The sequence below is a fragment of the Crocodylus siamensis genome, chromosome 15 (assembly GCF_052110815.1).
Source record: "Crocodylus siamensis isolate JL-2025a chromosome 15, ASM5211081v1, whole genome shotgun sequence".
Lineage (NCBI taxonomy): Eukaryota > Metazoa > Chordata > Crocodylia > Crocodylidae > Crocodylus > Crocodylus siamensis.
The window spans coordinates 47491438-47515621 of record NC_143409.1 but is presented as its reverse complement, the minus strand read 5'-3'; the positions used below and the strand labels follow the sequence as shown (position 1 = coordinate 47515621).

The following is a 24184-nucleotide window of genomic DNA, read 5'->3' as shown; positions in this document are numbered from 1 at the left end:
CTAAGGGATAGCCAGCACGGGTTTGTTGTGGGTAGGTCTTGTTTGACCAATCTCATTTCCTTCTACGACCAGGTGACCTATCACCTGGACAAGGGAGAAGAGGTTGATGTCATATATCTTGATATCAAAAAAGCTTTTGATCTGGTATCCCATGATCACCTCTTGGCCAAACTGGCCAGTTGCGGCCTTGGCTCCACCACGATCCGCTGGCTGGGAAACTGGCTCCGTGGTTGGACCCAGAGGGTTGTAATTGATGGCAGTTACTCATCGTGGTGCCCTGTGACCAGTGGGGTCCCTCAAGGCTCTGTCCTGGGACCCATACTGTTCAACATATTCATTAACGATGTGGACATTGGAGTCAGGAGTGGACTGGCCAAGTTTGCTGATGACACCAAACTTTGGGGCAAAGCATCCACGCCAGAAGATAGGCGGGTGATCCAGGCTGAGCTGGACAAGCTCAGCAAATGGGCAGACGAGAACCTGATGGTGTTTAACACCGAAAAATGCAAGGTTCTCCACCTTGGGAGGAAAAACCTGCAGCTTCCTTATAGGCTTGGCAGTGCTACGCTGGCTAGCACTACAGAAGAAAGAGACTTGGGGGTCATCATTGACCACAAGATGAACATGAGCCTGCAATGCGATGCTGCGGCTAGTAAAGCGACCAAAATGCTGGCGTGTATCCACAGATGCTTCTTGAGCAAATCCCGGGACGTCATTCTCCCCTTGTACTCGGCCTTGGTGAGGGCGCAGCTGGAGTACTGCGTCCAGTTTTGGGCTCCACAATTCAAAAAGGATGTGGAGAAGCTTGAGAGAGTCCAGAGGAGAGCCACGCGCATGATCAGAGGTCAGGAAACCAGATCTTATGATGACAGGCTGAGAGCCATGGGACTCTTTAGCCTGGAAAAGCGCAGGCTCAGGGGTGATCTGATGGCCACCTAGAAGTTTATCAGGGGTGACCACCAGGATCTGGGGGAACGTCTGTCCACCAGAGCGCCCCAAGGGATGACGAGGTCGAACGGTCACAAACTCCTGCAAGACCGTTTCAGGCTGGACATGAGGAAGAATTTCTTTACTGTCCGAGCCCCCAGGGTCTGGAGCAGCCTGCCAGCGGAGGTGGTTCAAGCACCTACATTGAACACCTTCAAGAGTAAATTGGATGCTTATCTTGCTGGGATCCTATAACCCCAGCTGACTTCCTGCCCTTTGGGCAGGGGGCTGGACTCGATGATCTCCCGAGGTCCCTTCCAGCCCTAATGTCTATGAAATCTATGAAATTAAAGACTTGAACACAAATATGTATAAAAAAATAAATTATCTTTAGTGGCAACAAATGATTATTCATTTCTGCCTTGCCATATTCAGGCAACAAAAAGAACCCTATCACATAGTAGGATTGTAACTAGCTACACTTTGATCATGGCTAAAACACAAGCTTAATAATTTAGGCTTATGTTAGGTCCCGAGTCTGCACTTCATATTGTGGTGTTTCAGTCCCTGACCATGTCTGAAGCCTACAGTCTTTTATAATGCCCTCATTACCTACCAAAATCCAATTTGAATTACCATAATATTTTATTGGCTCAGTGACTTTTGATGATAAAATCCCTCCTCTATCACATCCAGGAATAATGTATTCCTTGCTGTGCTATACCCAGGAAGTCTTTAGAGCAGGAATAAGATTTCCAAAGTCCTTTATAAAATTGGCGCATGGATTTAAGAACTATTAAAAACTACCTTTTTTCTTCTAGGTTTAGGCTCTAATCCTATCATCTCTGTGGAGGATTACCAGAATGGAGGGATCCTGGTGAGGTGTCAATCAGCTGGGTGGTACCCAGAGCCCCAGGTGCTGTGGAGAAATGCCCAGGGGCATCATATACCATCACTCTCTGAAATAATATCCCCCAAAGCAAATGGCCTGTTTGAAACAAAAATTTCTGCTGTCATGAAGGAACATACAAACCAGAACTTGTCCTGTTGGATCAGGAACAGCCTCCTCGACCGGGAGAAGGAATCAGCAATTCATATATCAGGTCAGTTCCATCCAAACCCGACAGTGAACCACCTCCGCTGGAAACCAAGTGAGATATGGAGCAAACACACACATGGCTAGCATTTCCATGGGGTCATGATAGAAATTCATTTAACTGTGTATTTGCAGTTTAGCAGAATCTTGATTTTATCTCAGCCAAACTTCTGAAATGGTACCTTAAAAAAACTCATTTTTTCCTCTCAGAGACAGTCACTCAAAACATCAGTGCAAGATATTTCTATAGCCTCAGGTTTGCCTCAGTGAATTTTTAATAGAGATTTTCACAGCATCTATCTACCGGTATTGATTATTTGTGAACTCTTAAAGGCTTTTCACTGCACTGAATCATTGCTCATGATTTGTCATAAAAACATGAAAACTAAGTTGTGTGTTGTTGCTCCTCTTGTAAGGGTAGTTAGATGGGGCAGTTGTTTTTTAAATGGTCTCTTCAGTAGCAGTTGTGCTCCAGAGGCATTTTGCCCTTGCCTACACACTCATTGAGTTCACTAATTCAGGGCATAAATATATATATTTGCCTTTGCTGGGAATTTTGACTGGGGCTCCAGCGTTCCTGCTGGGGCTTAACCCAAAGAAATCCTGGGGTTTTGCCTAAGGTCAGACAAATTGACATATTTGGAGTTAAGGATTTTTATCCCCTGGTTAGATTTGGTATGGACTGTGAGGGACTTATCTTCATCTGTAGTAGCGGGGCATGGCCCTCTTCCTTGGGTCTCAGCATAATTTAAACAATGCTCAGAGCAGTAAGACATTAGCTGTCACTCCACTCCCCACCCCGTCCCCTGGCCTGTTTCATCTAATACAGTTTAGGGTGTTATGTCTTGTAGTTGAGTCAGGGTCAATGCCGTAGCAAGGTGGGGGTGAGCCGGGAGATCGCCCTGGGTGCCGAAGTGAAGGGGTGCCAATAGGTGCTGCCCTCTCCGGGTGCAGCATGGGACAGATCCATGAGCGGCTCATTTTGGGGGTGCAGGGATGGGGAAAGTGTGGCTCCTGCTGCTGCGTGCACTCATGGGTACACTTGTTGCTGTGGCACTGGTCAGGGTTGACTATAGGTTTTCTAACAGACTAGACAGTGGGTTTGTATAGGACAATTTGGATACAGAAGGTCCTTGCTTAGGCAGGGGGCTGGACTAGAGAACAGGGCTGTGCAAAATGTTACTTCCAGGTTTGTTTTGATGCTGTTTCAACTCGTTTCGAGGTCAAAACAGAAAAATCAAAATGAAACAGATATGGTCGAAACAGCCTCAAAACAAAATGAGGCAATGTCAAATGTTTCACCATTTCAACCCTGTTTTGACGTTTTGGCCATAGACTATAATGGGGAAGGTTGAAGCAGCCTATAACTTTATCATTTCTGGCCTTATTTTGATGAAAATTGCAGGAATGATAGCCCCTAGTAATGGCATGAAGTCTACCAAGTTTCAAGGAGATACATGCAGGGGGATTGGGGAAACTGCATCCCATAATTGTGAAAGCAAAACTCATGTCATGTGTATGTGTTAAGCCACAGTTGGGTCAAAACTGCTAGCTCCTGCTGAGGCCATGAAGCCTTCCAGATGTCAAGGAGCTAGGTTCGGGGGGTTCTGGGGCCCTGCACCCCTGGCTGGTAACAGGCAAAACTCATGACATGGGTGCTTGTGCAACTGACTCTTTCCATCTGGGGGCAGAGGTGGGTGAAAACTGCAGGCCTGCTAGCCCCTGCTGTGGCCACGATGTTGGGTACAAAGGCCCAACTTGCAGGATCATCATAAACTTCTAGTTTATTGGATAAATGCAAAAGTCAGATCATAAACTTTGGGGCTGATCCCCTCAAACACACACACTCACAGTAGCTAGCTATGAATACTGAGCACGCATGTCAAGATAGACCTATTCCCAAGTGCTGGAGTCTGCCGTCGATGGCCAGTCGAGGCTTCTTGCAGTGTGATGTTCCTTCAGAAGGGGGCCGCCAGCTGGTCCTTCTGACTGGACAGGCAGGGTGCTGGTCAGCTCAAAGAAGGTGCCATTGGGGTTCATTCTTCACTGCCTTTTACCCCTCTCTGGCAGAAGTTGGTGTCTCCCCAATTCTCAGGCTTACCAAATCCAGGGGTCGTTGACCTCATGGGATGTCTTCCTTGGTGGCTGCTGAATGGCAGTTGTCAGCCCCAGGGGTCACGTCCGTGAGTACATGCAGTGTTGGGAGTCCTTTGATAAATTTTGATTAATTCACTGCTGTGATTAATAGGGCTCTAGGAGTGATTGATCTGGGGGTATTGAGTCCCAAGAGTTGGTCTCCAGTGTTCATTAGTTCAAGCCGGGGCTTCTGTGCCTTTAACAGTGAAATTTGAAGGAGATCCCAACTCTGTATTGATTCTTTCCTCTCCTTAGTCTGTGGTTTCATAGGTGTTAATTCTTGCTCATTAACTCCTTACTGTAGTAGCTAGCTACTGTGTTATGCAATCAGCCATGATTCACTCAGGGGTTCCAATGCTTGGGGATAGGTATATCTTGACACCGGTACTTAGTATTCATAGTTAGCTAGTGTGAGTGTGTGTGTGTTTGTGGGGATCAGCCCCAAGGTTTATGATCTGACTTTTTCATCCGTCTAATAAGCTAGAATTTTTTGATGATCCTGGGAGTTGGTCCTTTGTAGCCAACATGGTAGCTGCAACAGGGGCTAGAAGGCCTGCAGTTTTCACCCCCCTCTGCCCCAAGACAGACACAGTCAGTTACACAAGCACCCATGTTATGAGTTTTGCCTGTCACCAGTTAGGCGTGGAGGGCCCCAGAACCCCCTGAACCTAGCTCCTTGACGTCTGGCAGGCTTCGTGGCCTCTGAAGGGGCTAGCAGGCCGGCAGCTTTCACCCTGCTGCACCTTAACACACAAACAGTCACTCATGTCACGAGTTTTGCTTGCCCACAGCTTGAGGTACAGTTTCCCCCAAAACCCTGCACCTCTCCTCTTGAAACTTGGCAGGATTTGTGGCCTCAGCAGGGGCTAGCATGCCTGCAGTTTTGACCCCGCTGTGGCTTAACATATACACGTGACATGAGTTTTGCTTTCAAGACTTTGGGGTGCTGTTTCCCCCAAACCTTTACATTTATCTCTTTTAAACTTGGCAGACCTCATGCCCTCAGAAGGGGCTACCGTTCCTGGAAGTGGCATCCAAATCAAGGCAGAAATGACAAAGTTATAGGTTTTTTTGACATTCCCCATTATATCCAATGGGGGAAATGTTGAAACAGGGTCGAAACGGCAAAATGTTTCAACAGAGCAGAACTGACCAGCTGTTTCGACTCGAAACAAAATTCAAAACAGAACACTGTTCTGTTGAAATGTTGAAACGCTGGTCAATGCAGAACATTGTGTTTCGCCCAGCCCTACCAGAGAATATATAGAGGTCCCTTCCAGCCCTACTTTTCTGTGGGCACCTGTACACATGCCCAGTGCCTGGTGCAATGAACAGGCATTCAATTAATTGAGTCTGCTGGAGTCTTGGGGTCACGTGTATTAAGCATTCCTGCATTTAAAAATGGTGGCAGAGGCACTTTAACTTAAGCCCATCAGAAAATACATAAAACCCTGTGAGCCACTTTATTAAAAGCATGCCCACCACCCCATACCCCGACGCTGGAATATATGTAAAAATGTCCTCTGACTGGATGATACATACAAAACTTGTACCACCTTGCTATAGCCTGCATGAGGGCATGGTTTAAAGGTGCTTGGACTGATACTAGCAAATTGCCCGCCAAGAATAACAGTGGGCGCTGGCAGGGATGGAGCCCTACGTCGAGCCTCACACCCTGCTGTTCCCCCACTACCCTCATCTAACTCCTCCCTACTGCCACGCTGAATGTGACCCCACTTCCCCCTACCCCACTACTGTGTTGGGTGCGACCCCACTGTATCCCCGCCCTCCCTGCCCTGCCACATCAGGTGTGATCCTGCTCCCCACCCTCCCTGCCACATAGGGTATGACCCCCAGGACCCCTTCGGCCCCCTGCCCTCCCAAGTGTGACCTTGCTTCCCCCTCCACCCCAACTGCATTGGGTTTGACCCCACTGTCCCCCTCCCCACGCTGCATCAGATGTGACCCCACTCCCCTCTGTCCACTGCTCTGTGTTGGCCTGCCTCCATGCTCCCTTCCTCCCCTCCCTGCTGGCTGTGCTGAGGGGTGGCAGGGGGTTTCTCAGAGGACAGGGAAGCAGGGGCAAGCCCGCTGCTCGGGGCTGGAGCATGTTCACCACTGCCACAAACTTCCCTGCAGCACCGGGAACTTAGGCTTTTGCAGCCTGGGCTGTGCAGGCAATTGCCGCCCGCCCCCTTGGCGGCGCATGCACAGTTGGCCCAGAGCATTATGCACAGAGAGACCCACAGACAAGGCTTTTCTTATATTAGAATAGTTATTCTCTGTGGGAATAAAAATTGTTTAATTACCCTTTAAAATTTTTGCACGGAAAAAATGCTTTCTTACAAATCTAATTCAAATTCCTGCACATCACTGTTTCCATAAGAGAGGTTCCAGGATTATGCTTTATAAATAATGCATTGAATTTCTCTGCAATATATTGCAACATGGTAATATTGCCACTCAAACCCTGTATCTAGCCCTTCATCTTGCTGGTTAGGAACTGTTCTGAGTCGTCAAAGGGGAGGGTTTGAATGCAGACCAAGGTAGGTACAGAAACTAGATCTCTGACTTCCTTGGTGAATGCTCTGCATATGGGGCTGGCATATAATAGGTGGGCTTCTCCTCCTGTGGCTCTTCCTGTAGTGGCCTGGCTTAGTTCTTCCAAAGAATCCTTGCAGGCATCTGTCCTAGTATCTGGGTGCTACTGCTCAATAATTCCTCTTGCTTGCAGTGCCCCGCTCAGCATGTGAGTTTTGGGATCCCATTCTGTGGTTGCTAAAATCTCTATGGACTGAGGGTGCTAGGAGTCTGGTTCAGTTTTGGATCACACCCCAACAGCCAGTAGCCTAGAAGTTATGTGTTGCAGCACCTCTTTTGTAAGTTCCTGAGTCCTCTGTTCTTTAGTGGATCTGGCCCTGTTTGCATTCTGGGATTCCTTCTGGACCCATCTGAAGAAGACGTACACCTATGATAACTAAAAGCTATAGCAGGGCTGGTAGAAATAATGGTCCTGGTAGTCTGGGAGAAGCACAGGGAGCTTTGGTGGTATGTTTTAGTGAACCAACATGGGAAAGATGCTAGACAAGTGTTCAGGTGCAAAGGTGCCTTGTTTATGTGTCCTGAAGAAGGTGACTGGAAAAACAGAACTTTTATTAAAAGCAGTACACTTCATCTGGCTTTGATGAATGGAGGACCACTTGGCACATAACTCTGTAGGTGTGATTATACACATTTATGCACAGTGTAGATATATAATTGTGGTTGCCATCGACTTTCCCTCTGAGTACACTATACTATGGCTGTATAGATACTGGAGCATATATGTAATTATAGATCTGATAACTTTACTCGCAATAAAACCATATGCAGCAGTTCTTCAATGCTGTAAAAGACAGAGGAGGATTGAAAGTTTTATTTTGTTTTGTTTCTAGCAGGTTTATGTAACGGGTGATCCTCTTCCATTACAGAGAGAACTAGAATCCAAATGCTGCACAAGTGCCAAATGTGCAGCGGCTTCTTTCTGGCCGCTTAGCCATGAGGTGAAACAGGATTTAAGTCTGTGAGACAATGTTTGCTGCTTATTAACAGATAAATCAGTGCCAAAGTCAGTGTCTTGGTTATTAAATCCAGTTTTTGATCTTTGTATGCTGCTGAGATTTGCTACTGTCATTTGCATCTCAGGAAATTCTCATGGGGAGCTAGTCGTGTATTTCCTTGAATAAACACATTTCATTTTGGTCACAAGTTACAATATAAAACATGCCCCTGGCACCTTGTTTTTCAGCTTTCTTGTTTCCAAGCGTGAATCCCTGGATGGTGGCACTGAGCGTGATCCTGGTGGTGTTGTTCAGTTTCATAATCCTGACCATATATCTCTTCAGAATAAAAGGTAAATACTGGAGAAATATAGTGTAGTTAGAAATTAATTTTATTATAACAAAACAAAGAGTATAAGAGTAAGATTTTCCTGCAGCAAACAAAGGCAGGCAGGCAGGCATGCTACCACACACCAAACTTTCAGCACAGCAAAGTGCAATTGGGATGTGTTCTACCACAAATGTGTAGTCGACACAAGCCATTGCAGGTGAAGATGAAGCAGCACATATTTTATTGTATTCTGTTACATCTTCTATAACAAAATGTACTTTTCATAGTGATTTGTTTTTGTCTTTACTTGTTTAGAGAAAAAGAATGCAGAAATCGGTAAGTCTCATTTCTCTTTTTCCATAAGGACAATACTTTGTACAAAGTGGGTTCCCAAGAGAGTGATTGCTTTCCATCACTTCCTGGGATGCTATTGAAATGTAATTAAAAATGACATGATTTAAGCTGAGAAAATTCATAGGAAAAGGTGATATGAAGAAATGACAGGCAATAAAAATATAGAGCCTTGAGGCGGAGAGGATCTCACGGTGCATTTTCCCTTTTTCCCATCACCCATTCGTTATAGTAGTTACATACTAATGAAACACAGACACATAATACATAAGAACCAGAGAAAGTACAACCTCTTGCTCTTTACATTAAGGACATGAAACTATCCGAGTGTCAGCAGTTGTAGAATATGTGCACGCAACTTTCCCAACCAACAACATCCTTTTCTTCCAGTTGTAAATTCCATGCATTAAAACTATAGTCCTTGAACTTCAGGGTGTCCAGATTCTGGGTAGCTGGGAGCCACAAACCTGGGGCTACACATGTAATTTCTCCCTTTTTTTGGGAGGGGAATATCTACCTGCCTTTTTTAGGAACCCTTTAGCCAGCAGCTGAGGAAGTAAGTCAGGATGTGCGCAGGGACGCAGGGGGGCGAGGTTGGCTCAATGGGAAGGCTGGTTTGCTGGGGGTGTGAGGAACCAGGGACCACAATAACACTTGGTCTCAGAGGACCAGAGAGCACCCAAACATCCCAAGCCTACCCGAACTCCTCACCTGCCACCTGGATTCTACCAAACCCGCCTGGAGCCATTCAAACCCCTTCATGCAGACCCTGTTTGCCCCGTGAACCCTCTGATCCCCAAGCTGAAGACCAAATTTGCTCCCCAATCCACTCTAGAGATGTCACTCCTCCTTTTAATCTCCCATATCACCCAGAGGACCCTGCCTCCCTCCCCTTCTGCCTGGACCCTGCTTTTTGTTACCTTCTTGTAGATCCCTCTGTGGACCTGCTTTCCCACATAGTCTCCCAGACGTCCTTCAGACCTTGCCTGCCCCCTCCCCAAAATACACCTCTAGATGCTGTCTGCTCCCTGGTGTCCACCCAAAGGCCCCCTGCCCCCGACCCCAAAAGTTCTTCCCACTAGTCTCCCCCCCTGCAACCTGCTTTACATTGGCTAGCCATTTTCAACTTGATCTTACTTGCCCCTAACCTCCCCACGTGTCTCTATGTACCATTAAGGGAGGGTGCAGCGGTCATTTTGGTAAAACATCAAGAATCTTCAGTCCTGGAAACAGGTATCTGCCTTTTGACACACAACTCTCATCTCACGTGGGTGGTTAAACACTACAGAATCTTTTGTTTCATTCATTCAGTAAACCTGATGGGTCTGTTAATTTTCATAGTCCTGGTCATACATCATTTTAGAATAAAAAGTTAATGCCTGGGGAATGAATATAGAGTAGTTAGTAAGTAACTGTATTCTAACAAATCCAATATCAGAAGGATAAGATTGTACTACAGCCAAATATGCTCTTAATATGTAATTAAGAAAGACATGACTAAAGCTGAGAAAATTCGTCGGGAAGGGTGATATGAAGATGTAACAAGAAATGGAAATAGAGGGCTTTGGGGTGGAAGAGATGTCACGGTGCTGTTTCCCTTTTTCCTATCAGCCATTCTTTACAGTAGTTACATACTAATGAAACACAGACACATAATACCTAAGAACAGAGAAAGCACAACCTCGTGCTCCTCATATTAAGGACATGGAACTATGCAAGTGTTAGAAAACCTCACGCACATCCTCAAAACACTGGTGAATTTCACCCGTAAGAATTCATTGCTTTATTTGCTGTAACAGATTATCTTGTTAGTAATCATGTATATTTGATTTTGTTTAGTGAAACAGAAATCCGAAATTGGTAAGTGCTATCTTTCTTCTTCCAAAAGGTAGGGTTTTTTTCTTCTTGTAAAAGGAGGGATTTCCTACTTGCTTGACATTCTTTTCCGGGTGGTTTTTCCAATGTAGTTAAAAATGTTGTAACTAAACCTGAGAAAATGCACAGGAAAGGATGGCATGAAGATGTGATAATCCATCAATAAAAAGAGCTTTGGGGTGGCAAAGATCTCACAATGCAGTTTCTCCTATGGCCATGAGTCAGTATTTCAGTACTTCCATCCTCCTGCAATACTGACACAGAACATGCAAGTAAGGGAGAAAGCACAAGCTCTTGTTCTTCCGATACGGGCATGCACCTATCAAAGCATCATCAGTTGTACAATATCTGGGGCCAGGTGTCATGTAATCAATCACCGCCCTTTGTCCCAGCAATATATTTCACTTCTAGAAACCAGGCTCGTATAACAGCAAGGCTGTCCAACTTGCAGGGCAGCTGAGGGATGCAGATGCCGGGGTGGCAGAGTTGGAGGTGGCACACTGTGCTGGGAAGCTCGCCCCCTGCCCAAGCTCCCTTCCACCCGCTCAGCTGTTCAGCTCAGTGTCACTGCCCCCAGCTGCATGCAGAGCTCCCCATTTTCCTGGCTGTCGTCTCCCCCATACTCCGCGTGCAGATGACACACACTGAAAAGCCCCTCTCATGAAACACTTCATGCACACAAGACCGATTCTATGGTCCCTTAGTGTATCATGGTAATCGCCATGCTATTGCAATAATGCGCAGTAGAATTATTCCTCTACAAGCTAGTATCACCCGTGCGCCTGCGCTACTCTGCACTAGTGACAGTTTGGGCTTTGGTTTAGCTCCTGTTTGGACATTTACTAAAGTAAATGGGCAGTAACTACATGGCACTAATGAATGTGTAGACGCAGCCAGGGGGTGCAATATCAACTATGAAAAGTAGACGTCATTCCACTTGAGACGTAATGCTGAGATTTTTATGGCCTTGAATGACTTTCCTGGCATGGCAGGGTCTCCCTGGATGTGGCACTTTTAGGGCACATATAGACATTCGGGGAGGTTAAGGGAGGCTAGAGCATGTTAAAGAACGGGCACCAGATCTAGCTGAGCTTGCCCATGTGCAGACCTTCCACTTATAGCCCTATTTCAGTCTATCTAAGTGCGAAGTGTACAGAGGTTCAGGAAGATTAGATTGGTCTAAAAATGGCCAACCCCAGCTAACATTAGTGTACCTCTGAGGCAGTCGAGTCTAGATCGGGTCCCACAGCAGTGACCTAACTGGCCTGCTCTACGGTTCCCAGCAGAGTCACAGGGCTGGCAAAAGCAGCCCCAGGCCCCGGGCTGCGCTTTGGTTCCTCAGCCTCTGGCACCAGGGTATTTTTAGCCCCTTGGGCCCTCACGCCAGCCCTAAATAGACAAACCCGCCTGTGCAGAAACCAACCCCCACTGAGCTGAGCAAATTCCCAGTCCCACCAGACACTTCTGATTGCAGTTTTAAAGGTGTTCACTCGTGCCAGGAGCTAAGGAAGCAAGTCAGGATGAGCGGGGGTAGGGGGCTGGCTCAGTGCGGGGCAGGGGCTGGTTTCCTTGGGGTGTGAGGAAGAAGGGGCCAAAATCATCCTTGGTGTCAGAGAAGCAGAGAGCACCCAAACATCCCAAGACTCCCCAAACTCTCCACCTGACCCTGATTCTTCCAAACCCTCCTGGAGCCATTCAGACCTCTTCCCGCAGACCCTGTTTGCCCCGTGAATCCTCTGATCCCCAAGCTGAAGACCAAATTTACTCCCCAATCCACTCTACAGAAGTCACTCCTCCTTTTAATTTCTCATATCTGCCCAGAGGACCCTGCCCCCCGCCCCCTTCTCCTGCCTGGACCGTGCTTTTTGTTACCATCTTGTATATCCCTCTGTGGACCTGCTGTCCCCCATAGTCTCCCAGACCTCCCGCAGACCTTGCCTGCCCCCTCCCCACAATACCCCTTAGATGCTGTCTGCTCCCTGGTGCCCACCCAAGGGCCCCCTGCACCCAACAGTTCTTCCCACTAGTCTCCCCCACCCCTACAACTGCTTTTTCATCAGATAGACATTTTCACCTTGATCTTACCTGCCCCTAACCTCCCCACATGTGTATTTGTACCATTAAGGGAGGGTGCAGCGGTCATTTTGGTAAAACATCAAGAATCTTCAGTCCTGGAAACAGGTATCTGCCTTTTGACACACAACTCTCATCTCACGTGGGTAGTTAAACACTACAGAATATTTTGTTTCATTTATTCAGTAAACCTCATGGGTTTGTTAATTTTTTATAATCCTGACTATATATACTTCTCTTCAAAATAAAAGATAAATGCCTGGGGAATTAATATAGTGTTGTTAGTAAGTAACTGTATTCTAATAAATCCAATATCAGAAGGATAAGATTGTACCACAGCCAAATAAAGGCTGGCAGGCAGGCACTCGGCCACACACCAAGCCGCCAGCAGAGCAAAGTGCAATGGCAACGTGTGCTGGCGGGGCATAGCTTGCACAAGCCATTGCAAGTGAAGATGCAGCAGCACAAGCCTTATGTATTCTGTTACATGTGCTGTAACAAAATAGGCAATAATGATTTCTATTTGTTTTTATTTGTTTAGAGAACAAGAATGCAGAAATTGGTGAGTGTCATGACCCTTGTTCCAAAAGGTCGATTTTTTGTAAGAAGTTGTGTTCCCATATGAGCAATTGTTAAATTCATGCTGGGGATGCTCTTAATATGTAATTAAGAAGGACATGACTAAAGCTGAGAAAATTCGTTGGGAAGGGTGATATGAAGATGTGACAAGAAATAGAAATAGGGAGCTTTGGGGTGGAAGAGATCTCAAGTTTCCCTTTTTCCCATCAGCCATTCTTTATAGTAGTTACATACTAATGAAACACAGACACATAATACATAAGAACAGAGAAAGCACAACCTCCTGCTCCTCACATTAAGGACATGAAACTATGAAAGTGTCAGAAAACCTCACGCACATCTTCAAAACACGGGTGAATTTCACCCGTAAGAATTCATTGCTTTATTTGCTGTAACAGATTATCTTGTTAGTAATCATGTATATTTGATTTTGTTTAGTGAAACAGAAATCCGAAATTGGTAAGTGCTATCCTTCTTCCAAAAGGTAGGGTTTTTTCTTCTTGTAAAAGGAGGGATTTCCTACTTGCTTAACATTCTTTTCCGGGTGGTTTTTCCAATGTAGTTAAAAATGTTGTGACTAAACCTGAGAAAATGCACAGGAAAGGATGGCATGATGATGTGATAATCCATCAATAAAAAGAGCTTTGGGGTGGCAAAGATCTCACAGTGCAGTTTCTCCTATGGCCATGAGTCATATTTTAGTACTTCCATCCTCCTGCAATACTGACACAGAACATGCAAGTAAGGGAGAAAGCACAAGCTCTTGCTCTTCCGATACGGGCATGCACCTATCAAAGCATCATCAGTTGTACAATGTCTGGGGCCAGGTGTCATGTAATCAATCACAGCCCTTTGTCCCAGCAATATATTTCACTTCTAGAAAGTATGTTCGTATAACAGCAAGGCTGTCCAACTTGCGGGCAGCTGAGGGATGCAGATGCCAGGGTGGCAGAGTTGGAGGTGGCACACTGTGCTGGGAAGCTCGCCCCCTGCCCAAGCTCCCTTCCACCCGCTCAGCTGTTCAGCTCAGTGTCACTGCCCCCAGCTGCATGCAGAGCTCCCTCATTTTCCTGGCTGTCGTCTCCCCCATACTCCCCGTGCAGATGACACACACTGGAAAGCCCCCCCTCATGAAACACTTAACACACACAAGACCGATTCTATGGTCCCTTAGCATATCATGGTAATCACCATGCTATTACAATAATGCGCAGTAGAATTATTCCTCTGCAAGCTAGTATCACCCATGTGCCCACGCTACTCTGCACTAGTGACAGTTTTGGCTTTGGTTTAGCTCCTGTTTGCACATTTACTAAAGTAAATGGGCAGTAACTACATGGCACTAATGAATGTGTAGACGCAGCCAGGGAGTGCAGTATCAACTATGAAAAGTAGACGTCATTCCACTTACGACGCAATGTTGAGATTTTTACGGCCTTGAATTACTTTCATGCCAGGGTCTCCCTTAAGGGCACATAATGTTGAAAATGTTAAAGAATGCCCTTGAATTACTTTTTCAGTCTATCTAAGTGCCTGGTATGCCCAGTCGAGTCTAAGCCTCCCTGGATGTGACACATTTAGGGTACATGCAGGGCCCTATTCAGGGAGGTTAACCCAGTCCCACCAGACTTCTGATTGCAGTCAGAACATGTTAAACTGGTTTCCTTGGGGTGTGAGGATTGCCACACCCAAACATCCCAAGACTCCCCAAACTCAATCTCTCCAGCTTAAGTTTCTTCCCGCAGACCCCCCCGTGGCACCAGAAGCTATTTTTTTTTGCCCACCCCCCCCGCTGGGCCGTGCTCATCATATCCACCCCTAAATGGACCCTGCCTTGACAAGCTCCTGTTTTTACAACTGTGGAGAATGTGTAGACCAAGAGAGTGCCAACAATTCCCAAACCTTAAAACATAATGTTGAAAATGTTATGCCCTTGACCAAATCCCCACATCCCAGGGAGTTTAACAGAGGTCAGATGCAATTCTCAATTGCAGTTTTTTTTTACCCCCTGGGCACTCAAGGTGTTGCCTCCCAAACCCACCAAATCCCCGATGCCCAGAGCTGAGGAAGTAAGTCAAGATATGGGGTGGGGTCTATGCAACAGGAAGGCTGCTTTCCTGGGGGGGGGGCGGGTGGAATCAGGGGCCAAAGTAACCCTTGGTCTTGGAGGGGCAGGGAGCTCTCAAACATCCCAAGCCTCCCCAAACACTCCAGCTGCCCCCCTGATCCTATCAAATCCTCCTGCCCCCCACAATCCCCTTTGTGCAGACCCTGCTTTCTTACCCCATTCTTTGATCCTCCTTTTAAGACCTATCTTGCTCCCCAGTTCACTCTATGGATCCCGCTGTCCCATCTAATTTCCCAGATCCACCCAAAGGACCATCCCCCTTCTCTTTATGCCCCTTATAATCCACTAACCTCGCAATCATATGGATATCCCTGTGGACCATGGTTTCATCCCCAGTCTCCCAGGCCTCCAGCACATCCTACCTCCCCCTGCCACCCCCTCAACCCCTGTAGAGCATGCTTGCTCCCTGGAACTCACCCCTGAGCCTGCCTGTCCCCTGAACCCCATAATGATCCCCAGTAGTTTCCCCCCTGCCCAACTTGCTTTACAATGGGTGGCTATTTTTAACTTTATTTAACCTGTCCCTAACTTTCCCCTTGTGTATATGGACCATTAAGGGAGGATGAGGCTGTAATTCTGTTAAAACATCAAGAATGTTAAGTCCTGGAAGTAGGTGGGTTAATGCTAGTAGCCTGCTGCTGCCAATGCCATCACTTCTCCCGACTATCTAATCTTCCCAGTAATGTGCTGTTCACTACTGGGATGGGCAACGGATGCTGCTCCACTGCTCTGTTTTTGGTTGCAGAAGCACTGAGCTCTTCTAGACCTCGAGCAGGCATGGTTCTTTGAGTAGTTGAAGCCTCTTAAAGGCTCAGATCAAGTGCAGTGCCTGTTCTTCACCTGGCTGGGGAGAAACATGTATCTGTGTCCATGACAGCAGTTCTCCTAAAGCGCACCCGGGGAGAACTGCTCTTCTGGCGTGGTTCAGTACCGCTGAGGTGCAGTGGCTTTAAGTTCACTTTATGGAAATGATATTCTCCTCCCTAGCTTGCTTTGGGGGCCTCATAGCTAAGGTCAAGCCAAACTTGGGGGCATCTGAACCCCAAGCCTCCAGGCTTGGGCCTGAAAGTAAGATGCTTGCCAAAGGATTTGGAAATATCTGAAGTCCCAGGGGTGGGTGGAGGATGTTTGCCAGTAGTACAGCCATTTATGGTTCTGGTCTGACTCATGGATTTGGAATTTGTTTGGCTGTTTTGGCTTGGAATATGGATAAATTAAAAAAAAAAAAAAGATGTGGTATCTTTTATTAGACCAACTAGGTACTTGGAAAAAAGTTCTTAGCAAATTTTTGGGTGCAGTCACCTCTCTTCAGGCATAGGGTGTCTCTGCTTTTCTCTTCTGTAGAGTTTGCCCAGAGAGAACACCAGAGAGTCCCTATGCCTGAAGAAGGGTGACTGCACCTGAAAGCTTGCTGAGAACTTTTTTTCAACTACTCAGTTGATCTAATAAAAAATATCACATCTACTCAAAGAACCTTGCCTGCCCATGCCCTTTGACTAAATGGCTACAACCAAAAACCCTCAAGACCTTGAGCATACTCAAGAATCTAAACTCTTCACTTCTTGGCCTTTTAGCAGAGATCAGTGTAGGGGGGATCCAAATGCCAAGCCCTCTGGTCTACAAGTAGGATTCCTGCCAATGGATTTTGGAGTATCTGAAGTCCTGGCCTCAAGACAGTGGGGTGGAGGGTGGTTGCTGGTAGTAGTGCCACATGACTTTTGAACAGTTGAGTCAGAAACTGCAGCACAAATAATTTCCAAAAAAAACCCCCAAACAAACCTAAAAAAAAAAAAAAAGAATCTCAACTCTTTAGACTCTAGGCAGTACAGGTTTCTATCTGACCTATTAGTATTTGAGGCATGTCAGGTGTTTGGAGACAAGTGGGTACTAGATCCCAGCCTGAAACCACTAGAGGGATCTATGAATCATTAAAACTTCTCTCTGCACAGCTAGATGGTAAAGTACAATGCCATCCCCTGACACAACTCCTACTTGGAGCTTGCCCCTTCTACCCTGGAGCTCTTGAGCTGAGGGCTCCTCCACCTTAGGCTGTCATACAAGTCACACTAACCATGGACTATTCAGCAACCTGTCACCCACTTTTATTTTATGGCATCAAAGCTCTTATAAATTTCACAAGTTCGAAAGGCAGGGCCCATGGACACAAACTTGGTTAACCTGGTCTCTTGAAATGAAACTGTTAAAAAGCTGATACAACACGAGTTAGAACAGTCAAATAAACACACCAAAGAGTTCCCACTTCTCTGAAGGCATGGCCATGAAATATCACTGTTAATTTCTTGACTGTAATTCTGTGTATAGATCCTGGGAGATGATAAAATATTATCAAAAGTATATCTTGGCAAAGGGTATAATTCATCAGGTGAACTAGTTACCACAGAAAGGGACACCAAGGAGCATTTGTGCTTCCTGTAAATGGAAAGAAAGGTCTTCATGTGAGTTTGTTAGCAGTGCTTCCTCTTTGTTTCAAGTTCTTTGTAAATTCTCACATCTTGCAGATTAGTTTATCCTAAAACAGGAAATCAGCGGAGATACATCAGTTAGATTCATAGTACAGTCTTGTTAAAAATGTCCCTGAAATCCTCCTTCTCTGAAGGCAGCAGAAACAAGGTTGCTTGCTCAGAAATCCCTGCATTTGACCCTACAAAGACCCTCCCATGGGCTAGAAAAAGAACCAGCGTCTCATTAGTTCCTCTGTAGCCTGGATAAATGGGCTCTGTAATACTTTGCACAGAAGGAAGGTTGGGATTGCTAATCTTCTGTATGAGAAGCAGTTAATTTATGTATTCTTTTTTCAATCCAGGAGACCTTCAACAAGAACTTGGTGAGTCTTTGTCTGTGTACAATATAACCTTTTCCATGGTATGAAATGTATCCTCTAGCTGTAGGATTCATTTTCTCCATACTGAAAATGACCTGTTGGTAGATAAAACTGGAAGTAGCACGAAAATGCCCTTGGCTAGGACTGTTTTGTTCAGAGCTCGCAGACACTTCTTTCTGGGCTGTGTGATGTGCGTGTCCCACGGCCTTACAGCAGTTGTAGTGGTTCACAGAGTGAAACGTGAACACTAAGGTAACTGGAGCTACATGGGTTAATTAGTCAGAAGATTAGGAACAAGGGTGTAAGAAGGCATCATAAGATAGTTGGGAATCATTGGAGGGACCTAAATATGTGCTTCATGTACAAGGTGCCCTAAAGCATGGAGAAAATAGGCAGCTGTTTTCTGTACCATTCAAAATCTTCTCAGTTCAGAGAGAATGACTACCAGTAATCCAGCCTAGATGGCAATAATGGAGTATCTCTGGAGCCAGGCCCTCTCCCAGGAAATGGTACAGCAGCTCCAAGTCCGTGGTGTCTTTGGATACTGAGGCTCCCTGGTCACTGCAACTTAGCAAGTGGTCAAACAACATCTAGACATTTGATATCACCCTGTCGGCTGAGGGATTTAATAGATTTATGGATTTCATGACATGAAAGGAAGTGTCCCACCTAGCCCTTCCACATGTTGCCTCATTTATGTCCAGCATCACTCTGGTCTTTTCTGGCATTTCCTTGAGCCAGATGCTCCTCATCCAAGACTTCTTTTACAGCTGCATTTGCTCAGATAAGTTCTCACCACTATTTCTCTTTGTTCCAGAGTGGAGAAGAGCTGTGGCCTGTCCAGGTAATGAAAACTCATATTGAATCAATGGTCAATGCTTTCCTTCCCTGTGATTTCAGTTCCCTTCTTTCTTTCTGGTCAAATTTTTAGGCCTCCCTAACATTTTGTGGCAGGAAGTGCTTTTTACTTAGGTCAAAGGATTCAAAACCTCCTATGGCCACATTTCTTGGAGGAACCTAGCAGTCCCCACTGTACACACAGCAATTTCTATTTTCCCTTGTGAGTGTAAATGGCAGGTTTTGAATCACTTGCGTGCCAAAAAGGTTCCTTTTGCATAGATGATGTTGTATTTCCCCTGGCAGCCTGGACAGGTACATGTCCACGTTTAGTCTAAGCATGTGAAGCAAGCTACGTATTGGCTACAGAGGTACACTGCTACATATACGTGTCCCTTCTGGGTGTGTACTGGTGTTAAAAGTTTGAAAATGTAGGTGACCAGGAATGTGCAACTAGCAAGTGTTAAACTGCACAAGAGCAGTGGCGCTTTTGTATTTTAGCTCCAGCATTTGAGTACTTAGGACAGTTGTTCAGGAAACTGGAAATCTGGGGTCTCCGGTGCTCCTTTGCCCCAACAGGATTTGAACCTCTTTTCATAGCACAGTTCCTGCATTACCCCACATTGTTGTGGGCACTCCTTCTGAAACTGGCCTCTGAACAGTCAAAAGAGATAGAGATGTGGGGCCAGTAGGGAGAGAGCAAGCGAGCTGGGTCTGGCTCAGTGAGGTGGCTGCAGCTGCCCAGGAAGGGATGGGGCCCTGCATTCTAGCCTAGACGTCCCTAATGAGTCTAAAATATCTCTGCTACGTGGCTCTCCAGGAGATGGGTACATGGTAAGAATACATTAAATCACTCATCTTTGAAAATCTCCTCTGTTTTTGGCTTTTGCAAAGACTTACTTAGAACAAGCATCTATCCTGTCTTCCACAGCCTGGGTGATGCAGGAGGTTGGTCAAAAAGGGTAATAGGAACCCGACAGAGAGGCCTGTAGGTCAGTAATGATACAGCCATGCCCAGGAAGGGATAGGGCCCTGTGTATTAGCCTAGACCCTTGTCCCTAATGAGTCTAAAATATCTCTGCTTCGTGGCTCTCCAGGAGATGGGTACATGGTAGGAAAACACTTGTCAGAGCTGGCAACTCTGAAAAGGAAATTTCAAATCCCCTCCTATGTGACAGTTCCCCCAGAAGGTTTATATTATATTACCATGAAGTACAAGGAAACACTCTTCTTCTGCCTCCTGCCACCATTACTCCATAGGCCTGGGCCTTCTCACATTTAACTAAAGGCAGGCTTTTCCATTATATGAAAGGCAGCAGAAGCAGGTCTTCATTAGTAGTCTTGTTATGCTGCTAAAGAGTGTTTGTAGGGAAAGTTGTCTTTACTATCAACACCTATGTCAGCAACAGTGCTCTGAGAAATGTCAAAGACTGCTAAGTGCATGGTCCTCTGGTAGAGAAGCCATCACAGTGTCTGTGTCCTGGCTATTAATTCTGGCACGCTGATATTTTAGATCTATTTTGACCTGGTGTGATATTGTATGCAATTATATATTCTGTTTATGCATCTCTTCTAATGAGTTCTCATGTCTGATTCTGTGGTTGTTTCAGGTTTGGCACAAACTGCACGTCCTGTCAAAAAATGTGAAATGTTTAGATTGTATCAATAGTTGAATCTCCCCAGCACTGGGGAACCTCCAGGCTAGACACCGAAGGCGCTACTTCACAGTCAGGATAGATAGGATCTGGAACCAACTTCCAAGGGAAGTGGTGCTTGCTCCTACCCTGGGGGTCTTCAAAAGGAAGCTACATAATCACCTACCCGGGGTCCTTTGACCCCAGCATCCTTTCCTGCCTATGGCAGGGGGTCGGACTTGATGATACGCTCAGGTCCCTTCTGACCCTGCCAACTATGAAACTGTGAAGGGAGTGGAGTTGGCCAGGGTGGCTGAGTGGAGGAGTTACATGAGCACCTGTTTTTATATTCATATACCAAGACAACTTTCTCTAAACTACTACTTTTTGGTTCCCACACCCCATATCTATCTCTACTTCCTTCCCTTGTCTTCTCTGTGCTGTCTCCTTCCTACCCAGTACTGCTCTCTCTTCCTCTTTGTGATCTCTTCCTTTGTGTGTCCATTCACTCTCCTCCACTTTCCTTCCTTTCCTCCTGCTTTTTCTTCCTCAAAGTCTGCTTGTCATCACAATGAGTGGTGATGAGGGAGAGCAAGCACTCATCAGCCTAACAGTCATCAGCCCTGTCTGTGCGGGGATGTGACTCTCCTTTTATTTCCATTGTTCCCTGCTGGGGACACAGCAGTTCTTGGAGCAGTCACTGACGTGTAGGGACTGTTTGAGGACTACTCCTATAGATCATACTTGCTGGAAGAGCAGGCGAGCTGCTATAATTTCAGTAGTTCCTAGTGTTGTTTTCCTTTTCCATCCAGCCCTCATGGCATACTCTTTCATCTTTCCTCATTTATTAGAGGAAGGGCACATGATGCCCAAAAGTTTGTGCAACAGCTCTTCCAACTATATAGTAGGAAAAATAAATATGCCACAAAACATCCTTGCCTCCTGGACATTTCTTGGACCTTTGCAGCTACAACAGTACTCCAACTCTCTTTATTAAGACACCAAGTACACCTCCTGACTTTTAAGACAATTACCTTATATTTATATAAGTCACTTATGGCTTCCTCACTTCCACTTCCCCACACATTATCTCTCCATTTTCACCTTAAACCCTTCCTATTTGTGTATATATTTTGCTCCCTCCCATCTGCTATGTCTTAGGCTGTTCCTTTTGGGTAAGCTCTGGAAACTTGGGAAATTGGACCTGCACTTGAAATCTGGGACATAACGAATCTTTGTGCCATGAGGACTTACCTCGTCCAAATGTTAATTTCTTTGGCTGTGACTTGCTGGAGTGAAAATGTCTCTCAGGGAAAGTGTACCCCAGAGTCTGAGCACGGGGAAGGTTTCACAGAGTGGGATTGAAGACAGGCAGTGGATAGTGCAGGGGGAGATGAGCTGTATCCACGCTCTCCCCTTCACACCCTCTGCTGGGCTCTCCTCAGCCCCAGGGTCTCTCCTCCCTGCCTGTGACCGGCAGGTGCAGGAGGGGAACGATGCCGTGTCCCAGCCCTGGCCCAGCCGGGGTGTTTCTGTCCCTGGCCCGTCTCTTCCTGCCGGGGGGGAATCGGCCCTGCCCTTTGCTGAGGTCTCCGGGCTCCTTCCTGCTCGGGTCAATCCCGGATTCACCTCCAGCTGCAGCCAAAGCTGCCCCTGCCTCGATCACCCCCTGTCCTCGGGCTGAGCTCTGCTCCTCACGCTCCTGTATCTCCTTTCCCCGCAGAGGAGGTGACTCTGGATCCAGACACGGCTCATCCCTACCTCGTCCTGTCTGACGATGGGAAAAGTGCAAGATGGACAGGCACATGGCAGGATCTGCCAACAATCCTGAGAGATTTGACACTGAGCGCTGTGTGCTGGGCCGTGAGGGATTCACCTCAGGCAGACACTGGTGGGAGGTGGAGGTGGGGGAGGGGAGGTGGTGGGCCGTGGGGGTGGCCAGGAGTCTGTGAGGAGGAAGGGAGGGATCAGATTTAGCCCCGCGGAGGGGGTCTGGGCTGTGCGGTGCTGGTGGGATCAGTACGCGGCTCTCACTGCCCCTGATCCCACCCCCCTGTCCCTGCACCGGGTGCCCAGCAGGGTCGGGGTCTGTCTGGACTGCACATTGGGGCGGGTGTCGTTTCTCGATGCTGACACCAAGGCCCCGATGATCTTAGCCTTCCCGCCGGCCTCATTCACGGGGGTCAGGATCCGGCCCTGGTTCCTGTTGTGGGACGGTAAAATCAGGCTCAGACGACGCCAGTGAGAGGGAAAGGAAACATACAAGACAGGACGTGTTAGTTGTCCCCTCTGGCCTCAGTCGTGCTCATGTCTGTGACCCTGGAGGACTCCTCTCCCTGCAGACGATCAGCTGTGCCGTGTCCGTGACCCTGGACGCGCAGGTTGGGTTTCTTCATCCTCCGACCACGGAGGGCAGGACGTGGCTGAGCTTGATGATCTCTGCCATGACTCGTTGATGGCTTTTCAGGTGAGTTAAGAGTCCAAGCCTTGAGCCATCTGCAGCAGTTACAGGTCTTTCCTGAGGGGAAAGTAGGCTGTGGGCAGTGATTCCTCTGCTTGTCCTTTCTCTGTCCTCTCTTCTCTCCTTTGAGAGCAGTATGCTTCACTTTGCAATGGATGTCCATTGGTTGAGCCTGTGTCATCCCTCGAGTCAGCTGGTAGCCAGCTCTTCCTAGCTCTTCAAGTCTGCATCCATTTTCTACATGTATGCCTTCAGTATGACCTTGCAGCATTTTCTTTGGACACTGTGAGAGCTGAGACCAAGTCTAGACTGGGAGTTGAGCAGTTGTTTTTTGTGAGTCAAGAGTCAGGCATCCCCACAAAATGTCTGGTCTAGTAAAGTTGGTGCTTAACATTTACAGACTCAATGCTGGTAACACTGGTAGATCAGGGCAAGTGTGGGTCCCTTACTGAATGAGGGAGGCAGCCTCGTGACAGAGGATGCAGAAAAAGCTGAAGTGCTCAATGCCTTTTTCACCTCAGTCTTCACAGTCAAGCACAGCTCCCACACTACTGCGCTGGCAGCACAGTTTGGAGAGCAGATGAGCAGCTCTCAGTGGTGAAAGAACAGGTTAGGGATTACATAGAAAATCTGGATAGGGAGAAGTCTATGGGGCCGGATGGGATACACCCAAGGGGGCTGAGGGATTTGGCTGATGAGACTGAAGAGCCACTGGCCATTATCTCTGAAAACTCATGGTGATCAGGAGAGGTCCCAGATGATTGGAAAAGGGCAAACATAGGGCCCATATTTAAGAAAGGGAAGGAGGAGGATCCAGGGAACTACAGACCAGTCCTGCTCACCTCAGTGACTGGAAAAATCATGGAGCAGATTGTCAAAGGATCCATTTCTAAGCACATGGAGGAGAAGAGGGTGATCAGAAACAGCATGGATTCGCCAGAGGCAAGTCATGCCTGACCAGCATGATTACTTTCTCTGATCAGGTGACTGGCTCTGCCAATGTGGGAGAGCAGTGGCTGTGGTGTAACTTGATTTTAGCAAGGCTTTTGATACGGTTTCCCACAACATGCTTGCAGGCAAGTTAAGGAAGTACAGGTTGGATGAATGCACTGTAAGGTGGATAGAAAACTGGCTGGAGCATCTGGTACAGAGTGTAGTAATCAATGGCTCGATGTCTAGTTGGCAGCTGGTATCAAGTGAAGTGCTCCAGGAGGTGGCCCTGTGGCCAGTTTTGTTCACTGTCTTCCTCTGTGACCTGGAAGATGGCATAGAGTACACCCTCAGCAAATTTGCAGATGAAACCAAGCTGGGACAGGATAATAGATATACTGCAGGGTAGGGCTAGTATGCAAAGTGATGCCATAGATAATCATTT

At 46.8% G+C, this 24184-nt stretch overlaps 2 pseudogenes across 2 annotated transcripts in view; both read left to right on the top strand.

The window, feature by feature from the left end:
* The first annotated feature begins 1752 nt into the window (after nt 1-1752).
* Nucleotides 1753-24184, top strand: part of LOC149852610 (butyrophilin subfamily 1 member A1-like) — a 59043-nt pseudogene continuing 36611 nt past the window's right edge. The window contains exons 1-4 of the transcript XR_016439461.1: nt 1753-2030; nt 7947-8051; nt 8345-8365; nt 12870-12890. The product of XR_016439461.1 is annotated as a butyrophilin subfamily 1 member A1-like (transcript). The remainder of the gene's footprint in view (nt 2031-7946; nt 8052-8344; nt 8366-12869; nt 12891-24184) is intronic.
* LOC149852611 (butyrophilin subfamily 1 member A1-like) lies at nt 13219-22780 on the top strand (annotated as a pseudogene). Its single transcript, XR_016439406.1, has 5 exons — nt 13219-13273; nt 13346-13366; nt 17860-17880; nt 18695-18721; nt 22072-22780. The product of XR_016439406.1 is annotated as a butyrophilin subfamily 1 member A1-like (transcript).